A 20,675-nucleotide genomic window follows, 5' to 3' on the forward strand; every position below is an offset into this window, starting at 1 on the left:
TCAAGTGGGCCTTAGAAAGCATCACTATGAACAAAGCTAGTGGAGGTGATGGAATTCCAGTTGAGCTATTTCAAATCCTGAAAGATGATGCTGTGAAAATGCTGCACTCAATATGCCAGCAAATTTGGAAAACTCAGCAGTGGCCACAGGACTGGAAAAGGTCAGTTTTCATTCCAATCCCAAAGAAAGGCAATGCCAAAGAATGTTCAAACTACCACACAATTGCACTCATCTCACACGCTAGCAAAGTAATGCTCAAAATTCTCCAAGCCAGGCTTCAGCAATACATGAACCATGAACTTCCAGATGTTCAAGCTGGTTTTAGAAAAGGCAAGGAAACCAGAGATCAAATTGCTAACATCTGCTGGATCATTGAAAAAGTAAGAGAGTTCCCGAAAAACATCCATTTATGCTTTATTGATTATGCCAAAGCCTTTTCCTATGTGGATCACAATAAACTGTGGAAAATTCTAAAAGAGATGGGAAAACCAGACCATCTGAACTGCCTCTTGAGAAACCTGTATGGAGGTCAGGAAGCAACAGTTAGAACTAGACATGGAACAACAGACTGGTTCCAAATAGGAAAAGGAGTACGGCAAGGCTGTATATCGTCACCCTGCTTATTTAATTTATATGCAGAGTACATCATGAGAAACGCTGGGCTGGAAGAAGCACAAGCTGGAATCAAGATTGCCAGAAAAAGTATTAATAACCTCAGATATGCAGATGGCACCGCCCTTATGGCAGAAAGTGAAGAGGAACTAAAGAGCCTCTTGATGAAAGTGAAAGAGGAGAGTGAAAAAGTTGGCTTAAAGCTCAACATTCAGAAAACAAAGATCATGGCATCTGGTCCCATCACCTCACTGGAAATAGATGGGGAAACAGTGGAAACAGTGTCAGACTTTATTTTTGGGGGGGCGCTCCAAAATCATTGCAGATGGTGATTGCAGCCATGAAATTAAAGGATGCTTACTCCTTGGAAGGAAAGGTATGACCAACCCACACAGCATATTAAAAAGCAGAAACATTACTTTGTCAACAAAGGTCCGTCTAGTCAAGGCTATGCTGCTTCCAGTGGTCATGTATGGATGTGAGAGTTGGACTGTGAAGAAAGCCGAGCACTGAAGAATTTATGCTTTTGAACTGTGGTGTTGGAGAAGACTCTTGAGAGTCCCTTGGACTGCAAGGAGATCCAACCAGTCCATCCTAGGGGAGATCAGTCTGGGTGTTCATTGGGTGGCCTGATGCTGAAGCTGAAACTCCAATACTTTGGCCACCTCATGGGGAGAGTTCACTCATTGAAAAAGACCCTGATGCTGAAAGGGATTGGGGGCAGGAAGAGAAGGGGACAACAGAGGATGAGATGGCTGGATGGCACCACTGACTTGATGGAAATGAGTTTGAGTAAACTCTGGGAGTTGGTGATGATCAGGGAGGCCTGGCATGCTGCGATTCATGGGGTCACAAAGAGTCGGACACGACTGAGCAACTGAACTGAATTGAACTGAGCAGCTCAAAAGGACTAAGACACAGCTCAAGCTAACCCAATCATAGTATTCATTTTTTTCCCATATAGATCTAATAAGGACATATTCAATCTCAGCATTTTTCTTGACCATATCTCCCCTGTGAGAGGCATATTTACAACCATAATTCAATGACTCAGTGCTTTTACTCTTATGTGTATTTACTTAGCATTAATGTTTTAGCAGAAGACAGTGGTACCTTGCAAACACTGCAAACATTTAATACTATAACACCCAACAAGATGCAGACTTGCATATGTGTTTTGAAAGGTGGAAAATGCTAAATTTCTAGAGATTTGTGATAAATTCTAGAGCTGAAAAATTGTTTCTTATTTCTAGACAATAAAAGATTTTATGTAAAACTATGTTTTTAAAAACTGTGCCTGTATCCTTTTCACTGGTATTATAAAACTATTCATTACATTGCAAACAAATTGACTATAGTATTCATTACAAAGTGAAATAATAAATAGAAGCAATGAAAAGAATGTTTTCTCATAAGGATAATTTATTTGCATCTAGAAAATTTATTATACTTTCATGGATTGCTATTCTTGACTTGAGCAGCATTTACCTCCTCATAGCTGAGGCAAGCTCACAATTTTTTAATCAGAGGAAACTAGCAATTTTACAATTTCAACTAGATTATAATATATAGTCTTCTTGTTTTTTGCCACAAAGCCCTGACTGCTAAACTATTATATCTGTCATTAGCATGATCAAGTAGTAGGGCAAAAGCTTAAGAATGTTCTTCCTTATGTGCAACTCCATATGCATCTTTTAGAACATTCCAATAAATTTCATGTTATTATCCATGAGAAATTTAACTAGGCTAATTGACTACATGGAACAAATTAGTGTGAACCTCATTTATTTGATATAGTCATTAAAAATTGAAAATGTCTGTTTGGATTATCTGACATAGAAAGATACAAAAGTCCTACTAGAGAATTTTTAATGGGACATATAACCAGTTGATATTTTAATTAGTATTTAGTCTGTATATTATATATATGCACTTATGTATGTATGTACATTAAAATAAAACGTTGGCTAATAGCAAATGCTATGAAAAATAAATATGTTTATTAATTAAAATCCAATTTAAATAATTTAATTCTAAACTATATGTATATTTGATCTATTGATTTTTATGAAGCCTATATTTAATATAACAGTTTCTCGGTAATCTAATCATAGTTATTATTGTCTTTAATAATTCCATGATATAATAAATACAGAAATAAAATTATCATTATTATTTTGCCCTTAATTAGTAGTAAAATTATAGTTAAATTTTACTAATTTGCACTAGTGAAAGAGGAATAACAGTAAACTGATGGAATTTTGAATCACAAAAATATTATAAAGAATTATGGTTTTATTGTGCTCACGTAGACATAAAAAGTAGGTTAACAAAATGATATCTAATGTCCAGAGAAGCACTAGCCTAACAGATAAAAGGGAATGATTTATACACTTTCTCATTTATCATGACCTATTAATTATTAATAACATCTTTAGATTTTGTTCTGTTAAACAGTTTAGATGTGCTCCTTGCAAACACTATTACCAAGGCTTAACATTTTTTTTTAAAGCTAGCTGTATTGCCAGGGGTTAGAAATAAGCTCTGGAAGAATAAAAATAGATTCTTTACATTCCATTGTCAAAATCAGCCCCTTCTGACAGCACAGAAGAGAACATATTATTCCAGCTTCCTAGGAATAAAAGAAATTTTCTGGTAACTGAAATCAGGAATGTACAAGACATATATTTGATACAAGTAAAAGCTATAATTCAGGTAATATGTGCTATTTCTATTCGAGTTCTAGGAAAGTTATTGTGGCTAATTTACATATTGCCTCAAATATACATGACATCAACTTACCTATGGAAAATATTTTTTCATCTTTCTTTAGAAATTTGAGATTGACACAAGGAGGCCTGTTAGCACTGCCTACTACATATTTTCTCCCTAATACCTGGGTGAGAGATGAATTCACTCAATTACTATTTTGAGAATAATTAAATATAAACTTACTGACTGTCAAGAACTGAGCCAGGTGCTGAGTATACAATTCAAAAAAGACAATCTTCATCCTCATGGTCCATAGAGTTAAGTGGAAGGGCTGGATGTTAAACAATTTGTAACATAAATAAATAATTACAATTGTTATAGTGCTATAAGAGAAAAAATAAAGGATCTTAAAATTGAAATGGTTCAGCTGGGTCCCAAACAGACGGATGTGCAAGGATTTGGCCATACTTTTTCATCCAGCAATGACCAAGACTGTGAAATCTTAAGCATAAAGGACATCATTAAACTAATCATTAGGGAGTCCACTTGTTCTGGAGAATACATAATTTCTTAGACTTTACCCATGGTTTAAATGAAATGAATCTTAGCATCATCTCTCTTTGGTTTTTCACATAATATTCAGAAAGCAACATTTTGATTACCAACTTAGAATTCCTAGTACCTTTGCACTGGGAAGGTAAAGCACTGAACAACACACACAAATATTTTAGCCACTGGAAAAAATTTTCCTCATCAGAATGTAATATGTAAGTGCAGGAAATTTTTTCCCTCCAGCTTTATTGAAAATAATGGGCGTATATCCAGACTGAGCCAGAGAGACTGAGTCAGACCTGCCTTTGAGTGTTTGAGTGTCTCCTGTGAACAGCAGTGGCTGGCCGCAAGGGCAGGGGATCTGGGTGCAAAAGACCTGGAGGTGGCATAAGCCCTCTTGGAGGAGGTTGCCATTAACCCCACCATAGTGCCCCCAGAACTTACACAGGACTGGGGAAACAGACGCTTGGAGGGCACAAACAAAACCTTGTGCACACCAGGACCAAGGAGAAAAAGGAGCGGTGACCCAGGAGACTGACCCAGAATTGCCTGTGAGTGTCCAGGAGTCTCCGGCGGAAGCGTGGGTCAGCAGTGGTCTGCAGGAAGATTGGGGGCATTGAGTGCTGCAGTGATGCACAGGATCTTATGAAGGAGGTCACCATTATCTCCATTACCTCCACCATAGTTTGGTCTCAGGTCAAAAAACAGGGAGGGAACACAGCCCCGCCCATCAGCAGAAAACATGATTAAAGAGTTACTGAGCATGGCCCCGACCATCAGCACAAGACCCAGTTACCCCACAGTCAGTCTCTCCCATCAGGAAACTTCCATGAGCTTCTTATTTTATCTCAGGGGGCAGATAGAAAGAAAACAACAATCACAGAAAACTAATCAAACTGATCACATGGAACACAGCATTGTCTAACTTGAAGAAACTATGAGCCATGCCCTGTAGGGCCAGCCAAGACAGACAGGTCATGGTGGACAGTTCTGACAAAATATGGTCCACTGGAGAAAGCAATGACAAACCACTTCAGTATTCTTGCCTTGAAAACCCCAGCCGTTCAGTTCAGTCACTCAGTTGTCTCTGACTCTTTGAACCCCATGGACTACAGCCATGCCAGGCCTCCCGGTCCATCACCAACTCCCAGAGTTTACTCAATTCATGTCCATTGAGTCGGTGATGCCATCCAACCATCTCATCCTCTGTCGTTGCCTTCTCCTCCTGCCTTCAATCTTTCCCAGCATCAGGGTCTTTTCAAATGAGTCAGCTCATCTCATTAGGTGGCCAAAGTATTGGACTTTTCAGCTACAACATCAGTCCCTCCAGTGAATATCAGGACTAATTTCCTTCAGAATGGGCTGGTTGGATGTCCTTGCAGTCCAAGGGTCTCTCAAGAGTCTTCTCCAACACCACAGTTCAAAAGCATCAATTCTTCAGTGCTCATCTTTTGTTATAGTCCAACTCTCACATCTATACATGACTACTGGAAAAACCAAGCCTTAACTAGATGTACCTTTGTTGGCAAAATGATGTCTCTGCTTTTTAATATGCTGTCAAAATTCATTATAACTTTTCTTCCAAGGAGTAAGCGTCTTTTAATTTCATGGCTGCTATCACCATCTGCAATGATTTTGGAGCCGAGAAAAATAAACTCTGCCTCTATTTCCACTGTTTCTCCATGTATTTGCCATGAAGTGATGGGACCAGATGCCATGATCTTTGTTCTCTGAATGTTGAGCTTTAAGCCAACTTTTTCACTCTCCTCTTTCACTTTCATCAAGAGGCTCTTTAGCTCTTCTTCACTTTCTGCCATAAGGGTGGTGTCATATGCATATCTGAGGTTATTGATATTTCTCCTGGCAATCTTGAACCCAGCTTGTGCTTCCTCCAGCCCAGCGTTTCTCATGATGTACTCTGCATATAAGTTAAATAAGCAGGGTGACAATATACAGCTTTGATGTACTCCTTTCCCTATTTGGAATGAGTCTGTTGTTCCATGTCCAGTTCTAACTGCTGCTTCCAGACCTGTATATAGGTTTCTCAAGAGGTAGGTCAGAGGTCTGGATTTCCCATCTCTTTCAGAATTTTCAACAGTTTATTGTGATCCACACATAGACAATAGACAATATTAGACAATAAAGCACAAATAGATGTTTCTCTGGAACTCTCTTGCTTTTTCAACGATCCAGTGGATGTTGGCAATTTGAACTTTGGTTTCTTTGCCCTTTGTAAAACCAGCATGAACATTTGAAGTTCACAGTTCACGTACTGTTGAAACCTGGCTTGGAGAATTTTGAGCATTACTTTACTAGCGTGTGAGATGAGTGCAATTGTGCAGTAGTTTGAGCATTCTTTGCATTTCCTTCCTTATGGACTGGAATGTACACCAACCTTTTCCAGTCTGTGGTCACTGCTGACTTTTCCAAATTTGCTGACATATTGAGTGCAGCATTTTCACAGCATCATCTTTCAGGATTTGAAATAGCTCAACTGGAATTCCATCACCTCCATTAGCTTTGTTCATAGTAATGCTTTCTAAAGCCCACTTGACTTCACATTCCAGGATGTCTGGCTCTAGGTGAGTGATCACACCATTGTGGTTATCTGGGTTGTGAAGATCTTTTTTGTACAGTTCTTCTGTGTATTCTGCCACCTCTTCTTTATATCTTCTGCTTCTGTTAGTTCCATACCATTTCTGTCCTTTATCGAACCCATCTTTGCATGAAATGTTCCCTTGCTATCTTTAATTTTCTTGAAGAGATCTCTAGTCTTTTCCATTCCGTTGTTTTCCTTTATTTCTTTGCATTGATTTCTGAGGAAGGCTTTCTTGTCTCTCCTTGCTATTCTTTGGAAATCTACATTCAAATGGGAATGTCTTTCCTTTTCTCCTTTGCTTTTCACTTCTCTTCTTTTCACAACTATTTGTAAGGCCTCCTCAGACAGCCATTTTGCTTTTTTGCATTTTTTTTTTCTTGGGGATGGTCTTGCTCCCTGTCTCTTGTATAATGTCACAAACCTCTGACCATAGTTCATCAGGCACTCTGTCTATCAGATCTGGTCCCTTAAATCTATTTCTCACTTCCACTATATAGTCACAAAGGATTTGATTTAGGTCATACCTGAATGGTCTAGTGGTTTTCCCTACACTCTTCAATTTAAGTCTGAATTTGGCAATAAGGAGTTCATGATCTGAGCCACAGTCAGCTCCCAGTCTTGTTTTTGCTGACTGTATAGAGCTTGTCCATCATTGGCTGCAAAGAATATAATCAATCTGATTTTGGTGTTGACCATGTGGTGATGTCCATGTGTAGAGTCTTCTCTTGTGTTGTTGGAAGAGGGTGTTTGCCATGACCAGTGTGTTCTCTTGGCAAAACTCTATTATCCTTTGCCCTGCTTCATTCTGTACTCCAGGCCAAATTTGCCTGTTACTCCAGGTGTTTCTTGACTTCCTACTTTTGCATTCCAGTCATCTACTGTTCATGAAAACCCCATGAACAGTATGAAAAGCAAAAAGATAGGACACAGGAAGATGAACTCCCCAGATCTGTAAGTGCCCAAAATGCTACTGGAGAAGAGTGGAGAAATAACTCCAGAGAAAATGAAGAGATGGAGCCAAAGGGAAAACAACGCCCACTTGTGGATGTGACTGATGATGGAAATAAAGTCCGATGCTGTAAAGAACAATATTGCACAGGAACCTGACATGTTAGGTCCATGAATCAATGTAAATTGGAAGTGGTCAAACAGGAGATGGCAAGAGTGAACATAGACATTTTAGGAATCAGTGAACTAAAATGGACCAGAATGGGTGAATTTAACTCAGATGACCATTTTACCTACTTCTGTGAGCAAGAGTCCCTTAGAAGAAATGGAGTAGCCCTCACCGTCAACAATGACTCTGAAATGCAGTCTTAGGGTCAATCTCAAAAAAGACAAAATAATCTCTGTTCATTACCAAGGAACCATTCAATAGCATAGTAATCCAAGTCTATGCCCCAACCAGTAATGCTAAAGAAGCTGAAGTTGAATGGTTCTATGAAGACCTAAAACACCTTCTAGAACTAACAACCAAAAACAATGTCCATTTCATTATAGCGGACTGGAATGCAAAGGTAGGAAGTCAAGAAATACCTGGAGTAACAGGTAAATTTGACTTTGGCATACAAAATGAAGCAGGGCAAAGGCTAACAGAGTTTTGCCAAGAGAATGCACTGGTCATGGCAAACACCCTCTTCCAACACCACAAGAGAAGACTCTACACATGGACATCACCACATGGTCAATACTGAAATCAGATTGATCACATTCTTTGTAGCCAAAGATGGAGAAGCTCTATACAGTCAGCAAAAACAAGAACAGGTGCTGACTGTGGCTCAGATCATGAATTCAGACTTAAACTGAAGAAAGGGAAAACCACTAGACCATTCAGGTATGACCTAAATAAAATATTGCTGGGACAAATATCAATAACCTCAGATATGCAGATGGCACCACCCTTATGGCAGACAGGGAAGAACGAAAGAGCCTCTTGATGAAAGTTAAAGAGGAGAGTGAAAAAGTTGACTTAAAGCTCAACATTCAGAAAACTAAGATCACGACATCCAGTACCATCACTTCATGGCAAATAGATGGGGAAACTGTGACAGACTTTAATTTTGGGGGCTCCGAAATCACTGCAGATGGTGATCGCAGCCATGAAATTAAAAGATGCCTACTCCTTGGAAAGAAAGTTATGACCAACCTAGACAGCATATTAAAAAGCAGAGACATTACTGTGTCAACAAAGGTCTGTCTAGTCAAAATTATGGTTTTTCCAGTAGTCATGTATGGATGTGAGGTTGGACTATAAAAAAAGCTGAGCACCAAAGAATTGATGCTTTTGAACTGTGGTGTTGAAGAAACTCTTGAGAGGCCCTTGGACTGCAAGGACATCCAACCAGTCCATGCTAAAGGAAATCAGTCCTGGGTGTTCATTGGAGGGACTGATGTTGAAGCTGAAACTCCAATACTTGGCCACCTAATACAAAGAGCTGACTCATTTGAAAAGACCCTGATGTTGGGAAAGATTGAGGGGAGGAGGAGAAGTGGATGACAGAGGACAAGATGGTTGGATGGCATCACCGACTCGATGGACATGGGTTTTGGTAGACTCTGACAGTTGGTGATAGACAGGGAGGCCTAGCGTGCTGTGCTTCATGGGGTTGCAAAGAGTCGGACATGACTGCGTGCATAAACTGAGCTGAACAGAACCGTGAGCTTCCACGTGTTCAAGCTGGATTTAAAAAAGCCAGAGGAACCAGAGATCAAATTGCCAACATCCAGTGGATCATTGAAAAAGCAAGAGAGTTCCAGAAAAACATCTGTTTCTGCTTTATTGCCTATGCCAAATCCTTTGACTGTGTGGATACAACAAAGTCTGGAAAATTCTGAAAGAGATGTGAATACCAGACCACCTGACCTGCCTCCTGAGAAATCTGTTTGCAGTTCAAGAAGCAACAGTTAGAACCGGACATGGAGCAACAGCCTAGTTCCAAATAGGGAAAGGAGTACATCAAGGTTGCATATTGTTACTCTGCTTGTTTAACTTATATGCAGAGTACATCATGCGAAATGCTGGGCTGGATGAAGCACAAGCTGGAATCAAGATTGCTGGGAGAAATATCAATAACCTCAGATATGCAGAGGACACCACCCCTATGGCAGAAAGCAAAAAAGAACTAAAGAGCCTCTTGATGAAAGTAAAAGAGGAGAGTGAAAATGTTGGCTTAAAGCTCGACATTCAGAAAGCTAAGATCATGGCATCTAGTCCCATCATTTCATGGTAAATAGATGGGGAAGTAGTGGAAACAGTGAGAAACTTTATTTTGGGGGACTCCATAATCACTGTAGATGGTGACTGCAGCAATGACATTAAAAGACACTTGCTCCTTGGAAGAAAAGCTATGACCAATCTAGACAGCATATTAAAAAGCAGAGACATTACTTTGCCAACAAAGGTCCTTCTACTGAAAGCCATGGTTTTTCCAGTAGTCATGTATGGATGTGAGATTTGGACCATAAAGAAGGTTGAGGGCCGAAAAATTGATGCTTTTGAACTGTGGTGTTAGAGAAGACTCTTGAGAGTGCCTTGGACTACAAGGAGATCCAACCAGTCCATCTTATAGGAAATCAGCCCTGAACATTCATTGGAAGGATGGGTGCTGAAGCTGAAACTCCAATACTTTGGCCACCTGAAAAGTATAGCTGACTGATTGAAAAAGACCCTGATGCTGGGAAAGATTGAAGGCCGGAGGAGAAGGCGACGACAGAGGATGGCATGGTTGGATATCATCACTGACTCGATGGACATGAGTTTGAGTGAGCTCCAGCAGTTGGTGATGGGTAGGGAAGCCTGGCGTGCTGCAGTCTGTGGGGTTACAAAGAGTCAGACATGATGAGCAACTGAGCTGAACAGATGGACGGAGAACATATACATATAAGTTTAAGGTATGCAGTGTGATGATTGCATACATATGTACATTTCAGAATTATTATTTTAATATGTTAAACCTCCTCTATCACCTCATATAATCACAATTTTTTATAGTGGTAACATTTTAGATATACTCTTTTAGCAACTTTCAAGTATGTAGTACAATATCTTTAACTAAAGTCCCCAAAGTGTACATTAAGTCCTTAGAATTTATTTATCTTAGAATTAGAAGTTTGTAATTTTTGACCAACACCTCTTCATCCACACACCTCCCTCCTCTGGTTTCTCTTTCTATGAGTCTGTATTTTTTAGATTTTACATATCTGTGACATCATAGAATATTTTTCCTTGTCTCTCTCTGACTTTTTTCACTTAGTACATTGCCCTCAAGGTCCATTCATTTTGTCATAAAAGGCAGAGTTTCCTTCTTGTTTATGACTGAATAATATCCATTAGATATATACCCCACATTTTTTATCCATCTTCTGTTGAATGTCATTAAAGTTCCTTCCATATCTTGGCTACAGTAAGTAGTGTTACAGCGAACATGGGGTTCACATACCTCTTCAAGGTAGTCATTTTATTTACTTTATATACTCAGAAGTAGGATTGCTGGATTCTATCATCATTTTATTTTTATTTTCTGAGGAAACCTCCTACTGTTTTCTAAAACAGTCCACCTCTGCTAGTCCCTGGCTAGCCTAGACCAGGCCTGGCTGTATGATGAAGTTGGGTGCCCATTTCACTGCATTTCACTTCATACTTCTGCACTGGGCTGCCTGGGCTTGGAGGAGGCATGGTGGGGCTAAACCACCTTTCCCACCCTCATCAGTACATCTTTTCTTATTTCTATGCTTCACTCAGGTGGTATAATCCCTTACCTGTATTCATAGCTCTTGGTAAGATATTTTCATTCACAAAAAATTGTTCAAATTTGTGTTTACCTTTTTATTTTTAATATGAAGTTTGGATGTGGTGGTGGTTAATGCTTTTTCCCTATATCTGTTATTTTTCCCTTTTTTTTTTGGTCGTTTGAAGGAAACTATACTGAGTAATAACACTACTAGCCTTTCTCTATCTTCACATTAACTCTTCTCCCAGGTGAAGTAGTGAGTTAATTTGTTGGAGTTTGGAATGAGAAACAGCATGTTTTTTTATCCCCTTTGGCTATCACTTTTTTTTTTTTTCTTTCCCAAGGAAGCATCCTTTGACTTTACCTCTGCCTACCTCATTAGTCATAAAAGCTAATCATTTCTATGTTGTGATAATTTAAATTTAACTTCTCAAGAAGACAGACACCTAATGATCTTTGTCATTAGGTGTCTTCTGATAGAGTATGTTTATACTAATTTTTAAATTATTCACCATAAAACAAACAAAAGCACTTTAAATAAATCATCAGGTTGGCATAGAGCTCCTAGGGATCTATAAACCTGAAAGGGTAATGCAGTGCTCAATACTAATAACAATAAAGTAAATAATTTATTGTAAAAATGAGAGCTCTTCTCTTTACAAGCTTTTTGGCCTTATGCTAAACTTAAACATTTAAGAAATTTGAAATTTGTATATAAATAATTAAATATAGATTTATCTTGATTAAAAGCAATCCTATTAATTTTTAAACACTTTGATTTATGTGAAAGGGTTCTGCCTATGTTTTCAACTAGGAGTTTTATAGTGTCTGGTCTTACATTTAGGTTTTTAATCCATTATGAGTTTATTTTTGTGTATGGTGTTAGGGAATGTTCTAATTTCATTCTTACACATAGCTGTCCAATTTTCCCAGCACCACTGGCAGAAAAGACTGTCTTTTCTCAATTGTATATTCTTTCCTCTTTTGTTATAGATTAACTAGTGGTAAGTGGGCTTATTTCTGAGATTCCTATCCTGCTCCATTGATTTATATACCTGTTTTTGTACCAGTAACATATTGTTTATTATTACTCAGCCATAATAAAAAGAATGAAATAATGCCATTTGCAATAACATGGATGGACCTAGAGATTATCATGCTGAGTGAAGTATATCATATAGAGAAAAAATATCATTTGTTATCACTTACATGTGGAATCTAAAAAAAAAAGATACAAATGAACTTATTTACAAAGCAGAGATAGACTCACAGACATAGAAAACAAATTCTTAGCTACCAAAGGGGAGGGAAGTAGTGATGAATTAGGAGTTTGGGATTAACAGATACCCACTACTATATATGAAATAGATAAACAACAAGGACCTACTGTATAGGGGACTCTACTCAATATCTTATAATAACCCATAATGGGAAAGAACCTGAAAAAAGAATAGATAATTATCTGAATCACTTTACTGTATACCTGAAACTAATACAACATTGTAAATTAACTATACTTCAATAAAATTTTTTTAAAATTTAAAGTTAACATCTTCACATTTTGTTAAATGCAAACTTCCGTATTGAACTAGCAAAACTAATGTGAGAGGAGAAGCTAGACTTTGAAAAAACAAGCTAGAGGTGAACGCTTGTTATCCTTGTTTGGTTTGCTATTTAGGAGTAGAGAGACTTTGTTTTAAACATTTTCTGTTGTGTCTGTCATGTGTGTTAACTGAGTCATAATATTTGTCCCACCCTACACTCCCAACTTACCTAAAAATATTACATATCATGTTTAACTTGTGGACTTTTGCCTTCACTTGGCCTAGTCCTGTAAAACTGTGTGTTCTCTTAAATTGTTATCTGATAGGCTATTAGAGAACTGGAGACTACCATCCTGTATACCAATCAACTGCCATTGCTTCCAAAGACGTAGGGAGACTCTTGCCATATTACATATTGGTTAGGATAAAAAATAATCATTCTTCATTTTGAACAATTTTCTACAAATATTATTTGTGCTTGGATTGTTTATGTTCAACTTTGAAAAGTCACAAAATTTTATAAAGTACAAAAGAGGATGTTTATTATGAAACAAATTGCTATTACATGCTTATGTTTTTGAAGAGACTTCCAAGTGTACAATATTTTTAAATAAAACAGTAAAAGAAAAAAGTCTATTTTAAACCACGCACCAAAAAAGAAAAAAAAAAAAAAGCACAACACTTTATGTGAACCATCTGGCTAAACAATAGCTGGAACAATAGCAAAGAAATGAAAACAGTAACTTTGCTCCATTTTACCTTCTTATTCTATTAAGTCAGTATTTTAATTGACTCCCTGAAATGGTAACCTCCAAGCTCCCAGTCAGAATAATACCCTTGGACCCCTTCACAAATCCGTGGAATAGTGCTGCTCAACTTTTTAAATAATGGTGAAAATTAAACACATCTATTTCAACATCCTGTTTCATAAAGGGGCAAACTAATTGTTGTGACCTGAACTGTGACTATGCCAAAGTCTTTGACTGTATAGTGAAGTCGTTCAGTCGTGTCTGACTCTTTGTGACCCCATGGACTGTATAGCCTGCCAGGCTCCTCTGTCCATGGGATTTTCCAGGTAAGAATACTGGAGTGGGTTGTCACTCCAGGGCATCTTCCCAACCCAGGGATCGAACCCGGGTCTCCCGCATTCTAGGCAGATGCTTTTACCGACTAAGCCACCAGGGAGGTTTTGACTGTACAGATCACAACAAACTGGAAAATTCTTAAAGAGATAGGAATACCAGACCACCTGACCTGCCTCTTGAGAAATCTGTATGCAGGTCAGGAAGCAACAGTTAGAACTGGACATGGAACAACAGACTGGTTCCAAATAGGAAAAGGAGTATGTCAAGGCTGTATATTGTTGCCCTGCTTATTTAACTTATATGCAGAGTACATCATGAGAAATGCTGGGCTGGATGAAGCATAAGCTGGAATCAAGATTACCGGGAGAAATATCAATAACCTCAGATACGCAGATGACACCACCCTTATGGCAGAAAGCAAAGAACTAAAGAGCCTCTTGATGAAAGTAAAAGAAGAGACTGAAAAAGTTGACTTAAAGCTCAACATTCGGAAAACTAAGATTATGGCATCTGGTCCCATCACTTCATGGGAAATAGATGGGAAAACAGTGGAAACAGTGACAGACTTTATTCTTTTGGGCTTCAACAAAATCACTGCAGATGGTGACAGCAGCCATGAAATTAAAAGACGCTTGCTCCTTGGAAGAAAAGCTGTGACTAACCTAGACAGCATATTAAAAAGCAGAGACATTACTTTGCCAACAAAGGTCTGTCTAGTCAAAGCTATGGTTTTTCCAGTAGTCATGTATGGATGTGCGAGTTGGACTATAAAGAAAGCTGAGTGCCAAAGAATTGATGCTTCTGCACTGTGGTGTTGGAGAAGATTCTTGAGAGCCCCTTGGACTGCAAGGAGATCCAACCAGTCTATCCTAAAGGAAATCAGTCCTGAATATTCATTGGAAGGACTGATGCTGAAGCTAAAACTCCAATACTTTGGCCACCTGATGCAAGGAGCTGACTCATTTTAAAAAACCCTGATGCTAGGAAAGATTGAAGGTGGGAGGAGAAGGGGACGACAGAAGATGAAATGGTTGGATGGCATCACCGATTCAGTGGACATAGTTTGAGTAAACCCTGGGAGTTGGTGATGGACAGGGAAGCCTGGCATTCTGCAGTCCATGGGGTTGCAGAGTCAGACACGACTGAGTGACTGAACTGAACTAAACTAAACTGTGAAGGGGAAACTAACTTGCTTAAAAATATCCCCTTCAAGAAAAGAGTAAATTTCCAGAGTCCTAAGAGCAGAGAGTAAGAATGCATTAACAGATTTCTATCATCCTGTGTGTTTACATTATTATAAGTCATGTACAACCCTTGCAACCCCATGGACTGTAGCCCACCAGGCTCCTCTGTCCATGGGATTTCCAAGGCCAGAATTCTGAAGTGGGTTGCCATTTCCTTCTCCAGAGGATCTTCCTGACCCAGGGATCAAACCCTCCTGCATTGCAGGCAGCTTCTTTACTGCTGACCCACTAGGAAAGACCCTAAGATAGTTACTAGAGGCAAATATTTCCTGCTGTCTAGTTTCCAGGCTCTTCATAGGAGTGTATGTCCTGTGATGATACCAGTTGAGTGAATCATATGACTAGTTTTGGCCAAGAAATGTGAATATGAATTGTGTGTGCCAATTTTAAGTCAGAGCATAGAAGGTTCTCTGTTGTCCTCTTTCCTTTTGACCTGATCATACAGTGTTCCAGAAGGTAGCTAAGCTGACTGCCCTGGGGCTCCCAGACAATTCTCGAAAGATATGTACCATGAGAGAAAAATAAACCTTTTGTTTTCAATCTCTGTGATTTGAGTTTATTACGCAGCTTAACAGAGTCCAACCTGTTTGACCACACTTCAGTAATTTAAGACCCAACTTTTCCTGAACATGTGCATGCTTAGTCAAACTATATGTACTTTGTCTCTTATGAAAATATGAAATCATGAATCCATTTTATTTCTGTGTATCCTATAACAATTTAAAAAATCATTTTTACATATTATCTCACTTATATTGAAAAATAGTCCTCTCAGAAAACATGAGAGTTATTATTACCACTGTTAATGAATTAAGAGGTTAAAAATAGTTGAATAATTTGATATTCAGTCACAAAGCCAAGACTTAAATATACACATTCATTACAGTTTGTTCTTCCTCTTCCTGTTGCACTTTCTTTTTCCAAAATCATCATCAGCATTGTGAATACCACAAAGGTCTAAGTCATGTGGTGTCAGAAAGTTAATAGGCTGGATCTTATAATCGGAAGTTTTATAAACTAAAAAAGAAATGTCCTCCATTAAAATCAAGTCCATGACCACTAAGGACTTTAATTACAGAGCCAGCATTCTTACATGTAGTAAAGATACATAGTCATTGATTTTGTGCAAGAGGGAACTAGTAACAAATAATCCATATTATAAATAACCTCTTTATTTTAAAAAAATAAGAAAAACACACCAAGAATGTTGGTTATACAGTCCCCCCCCCAAAGTAGCATTATTTATTTTCTTGAAATTAGGAGTATAGAAATCATGCAGGAAAATTGAGTAAGCTAGTTTTATTTTTGTTGGGGGCCACTGGAACAATGCATATTCACAGAAATTATCTGTATTTCTGTGACTCCTCAGAGAATTATTAAAAAATGGCAAATAATTACTGATTAAAATGGGGATAGGATAAGGGAGCAGTAAGAAGAATAACTGAAGTACCATTATTAAGAAGAAAAAAAAAGAGACAAAACCACAAATCTAATGAATCCTGAGCATTCCTCAACATCTGTTATGTTATCAAAATTGTATGGATTTTGCCTAAACAGATGCTTAAGATTTGGTGTTTATAGGAAACGCTTCCAGGGTTTGAAGAAAAATCTGTCTTTTGTCTTAAGAGGGAACCTGTTAAATGTTTACAGAAGTACTGTGACACTTCTGCAGGAGAACCTCTCGCTGTCTTTGCATCTAGCCAGGTGTGAATCACAAAGCCTGCCAGTGTGATTTCCATCACAATGGAAATAAGGAATAAATGAGGTTATTAAACGTAAACTGTCTTAAATGAAACACTTTAACATTCTTCTCTTCAAAGACAATCATAGTTTTTTTACTAGCCAAGCTTATTTTTTAAAACGGCAGTTCTACGGGATATCTCAATTTGAATATCAACTTAAGATTCAAGATAAAGTGGTATCCCATTTATCCTGTTTTTGTAGTAAATATGAATTATGCACATGGACCATTTATTGTTGTTTTCTCACAGATTCTAGAGTGTATCCTTGCACACAGAAAAAGTCATTCAAAAGTCTTTTCAATTTAATTGTTCCATGCCATCAATTACCTGCGTATGCATATACAGAGTATGAAGCTTTTCCATCTGAAAGGATTAAGAAATATTTTATGAATACTAGAAATCTATACTCCAGATTTACAGTACCTGCACCTGCGCCTGCATCTGTTTTTAAGGGTCAGAAAAGGACTAGCTGAAACTTTCAGGTTTCAAGGGGTAAAGAATAGGATTTTCCCTACCTCGGCAGGAAAAAGAATATGTACCTCTGATAGTAGCCATATGTCACATTTCCCAGCTGTTAAGGTCTCCTTCAGCATAGTTAATGAATTAGATTTTATTTTTCAAGTCAGGCAATTTACACGTGTGATATCATACATCCCTTGAGACTGATGGACCTGAAATCCTTAGGATGTTAAGATATCCTCCAGGGTAGGAGCAAGAGAGGGAGAAAACAATTCTATGATTTGGTGCAGTCACACTTATTTTATAATGAGCATGGTTTATGTAAATTTTCCATTAGCAGAATGAGTTCTGGAGTACACTTATCAATAGGGTGAAAGGCATACAGGAGTGATTGTAAAAGACATTTCTGAAGGCTCTGCTGTAGTTAAAGCTTCTGCCTGCCTGCATAGGAATTTTATTATATCCTGTGAAAACAATTGGTGGACTCTAGTGAGACTAGAGTGCATCTGAGTACAAGCCTATAGGCCATACAAGTATCTTTAAAGAATTGAACATAAGTATGTATTACTGGCAACAAACAACATTGTAAAGCAACTATTTAGTTCAGTTCAGTCACTCAGTCCTGTCTGACTCTTTGCAACCCCACGGACTGCAGAATGCCAGGCTTCCCTGTCCATCACCAACTCCCAGGGTTTACTCAAACTATGTCCATTGAGTCAGTGATGCCGTCCAACCATTTCATCCTCTGTCGTCCCCTTCTCCATCCACCTTCAATCTTTCCTAGCATCAGGGTCTTTTAAAATGAGTCAGCTCTTTGCATCAGGCGGCCAAAGTATTGGAGTTTCAGCTTCAGCATCAGTCCTTTCAATGAATGTTCAGGACTGATTTCCTTTAGGATAGACTGGTTGGATCTCCTTGCAGTCCAAGGGGCTCTCAAGAATCTTCTCCAACACCACAGTGCAGAAGCATCAATTCTTTGGCACTCAGCTTTCTTTATAGTCCAACTCGCACATCCATACATGACTACTGGAAAAACCATAGCTTTGACTAGACAGACCTTTGTTGGCAAAGTAATGTCTCTGCTTTTTAATATGTTGTCTAGGTTAGTCATAGCTTTTCTTCCAAGGAGCATGCATCTTTTAATTTCATGGCTGCTGTCACCATCTGTGACGATTTTGTTGAAGCCCAAAAGAATAAAGTCTGTCACTGTTTCCACTGTTTCCCCATCTATTTCCTATGAAGTGATGGGACCAGATGCCATAATCTTAGTTTTCTGAATGTTGAGCTTTAAGTCAACTTTTTCACTCTCCTCTTTCACTTTCATCAACAGGCTCTTTAGTTCTTCTTCGTTTTCTGCCATAAGAGTGGTGTCATCTGCGTATCTGAGGTTATTGATATTTCTCCTGGTAATCTTGATTCCAGCTTATGCTTCATCCAGCCCAGCATTTCTCATGATGTACTCTGCATATAAGTTAAATAAGCAGTATGATGATATACAGCCTTGACATACTCCTTTCCCTATTTGGAACCAGTCTGTTGTTCCATGTCCAGTTCTAACTGTTGCTTCCTGACCTGCATACAGATTTCTCAAGAGGCAGGTCAGGTGGTCTGGTATTCCTATCTCTTTAAGAATTTTCCAGTTTGTTGTGATCCACAGTCAAAGGCTTTGGCATAGTCAATAAAGCAGAAGCAACTATACTCCAATGAAAATAAATTATAAAAAAGGATACATCAATATCCTTATAGGAAATCTAGTTTACTTCTCATGTGCTTGTGTGAATACTAAGTCGCTTCAGTCCTGTCTGACTCTTTGAGACCCTATGGACTGTAGCCTGTCTATGGACTGTAGCCTGTCATACCATGTCCTCTGGCCATGGGATTCTCCAGGCAAGAATACTGGAGTGAGTTGCCATGCCTTTCTCCAGGGGATCTTCCCAACCCAGGAGTCAAACCCAGGTCTGTTACATTCTTGTAGTAGCAAGTGAGGTCATTACTACTGGCACCACCTGCTTCACATTTGCTGTGTTGTTCAGTCACTCAGTCGTGTCCAACTCTGGGACTCCATGGACTGTAGCAGCAAGGCTTCCCCGTCCTTCACCACCTCCTGGAGCTTGCTCAAACTCATGTGCAGTGATTTGGTGATGCAATCCAACCGTCTTGTCCTCTGTCACCCCCTTCTCCTCCTGCCTTCAATCATTCCCAGCATCAGGGTCTTTTCTAATGAGTCAGCTCTTCCCATTAGGTGGCCACAGTATTGGAGCTTCAGCTTCAGCATCCGCCATAAAGGTGGCATCATCTGCATATTGGGGGTTATTGGTCTTTCTCCTGGCAATCTTGATTCTGACTTGTGCTTCATCCAGCCCTGCATTTTGCATGACGTACTCTGTGTATATGTTAAATAAGCAGGGTGACAATATATAGCCTTGAGGTACTCCTTTCCCAATTTTGAATCAGTCCACTGTTCCATGTCTGGTTCTAACTGTTGCTTCCTGACCTGCATACAGATTTCTCAAGAGGCAGGTCAGGTGGTCTGGTATTCCCATCTCTTTTAAGAATTTTCCAGAGTTTGTTGTGATCCACACAGTCAAAGGCTTTAACATAGTCAATGATCAGAAGTAGATGTTTTTGTGGAATTATCTTGCTTTTTCTATGATCCAACAGATGTTGGCAATTTGATCTCTGGTTTCTCTGCCTTCTCTAATAATTGTCAATAGTTAAGAAGGAGATTGGAGAGGAGACTGTGGCTTGGGACCCAGAGTGAATGTGAGAACACTGAGTAAAGAGAAAGTATCTTCACAAGTTAAAAAAGATCTGCTTGATTCAAGTATTGTAAATATTCTAATTCACTTTAATAGTTCTAAGGCATTTTTTTTTCATTGTTTACCAATGGATTGGGGAATGTTAAAGAAAATTTAAAAATCTGAACACATGTTTCTGAAGTTATCTTAACAGCTCAGAGACTGAATCTGAAATAGCAAAAAGTTTCTCCAACATCTAATGTAGCTTTCTTCCCAGGAAATGATGACATCTAAAGACAGTAATGAAATAAATTAAGTCCAGTTTTTCTTCTTCTAACAATATATGTGAGCTTTTTTCTTGGTTGACAGAGTCACTACAAGCAATTAAAAAAAAAAACCAACACCCAAAACTTCACTGTGGTCATCACTGGCAAAGCTACCATAAACTTTCTCTTAATAAAAATCAATCATTCAGTTTTCCATACCAGTAAACAAGAACACTCACCCAGAAAATGAAATTTATGTGTAATCTATCTACCTAGATAAGATGGCATCTTGGTCATGAGGGAAGCAAAGAGCCCTGGATAAGGAAGATGAAAATCTGAGCCTCCGTTTTTCTCTACCTCTTACACTTTAACTAGGACATGGTAGAAATGTA

The 20,675-nt window shown here is 38.5% G+C and overlaps 1 non-coding gene across 1 annotated transcript; it reads right to left on the minus strand.

Annotated features, from left to right (window-relative positions):
• Positions 1-13,861: 13,861 nt before the first annotated feature.
• TRNAS-AGA lies at positions 13,862-13,934 on the minus strand. Its single transcript has one exon. It is a non-coding gene; the product is annotated as a tRNA-Ser (tRNA).
• Positions 13,935-20,675: the final 6,741 nt, after the last annotated feature.

This window comes from Cervus canadensis, chromosome 19 (genome assembly GCF_019320065.1).
Source record: "Cervus canadensis isolate Bull #8, Minnesota chromosome 19, ASM1932006v1, whole genome shotgun sequence".
NCBI classification, from domain to species: Eukaryota; Metazoa; Chordata; class Mammalia; order Artiodactyla; family Cervidae; genus Cervus; species Cervus canadensis.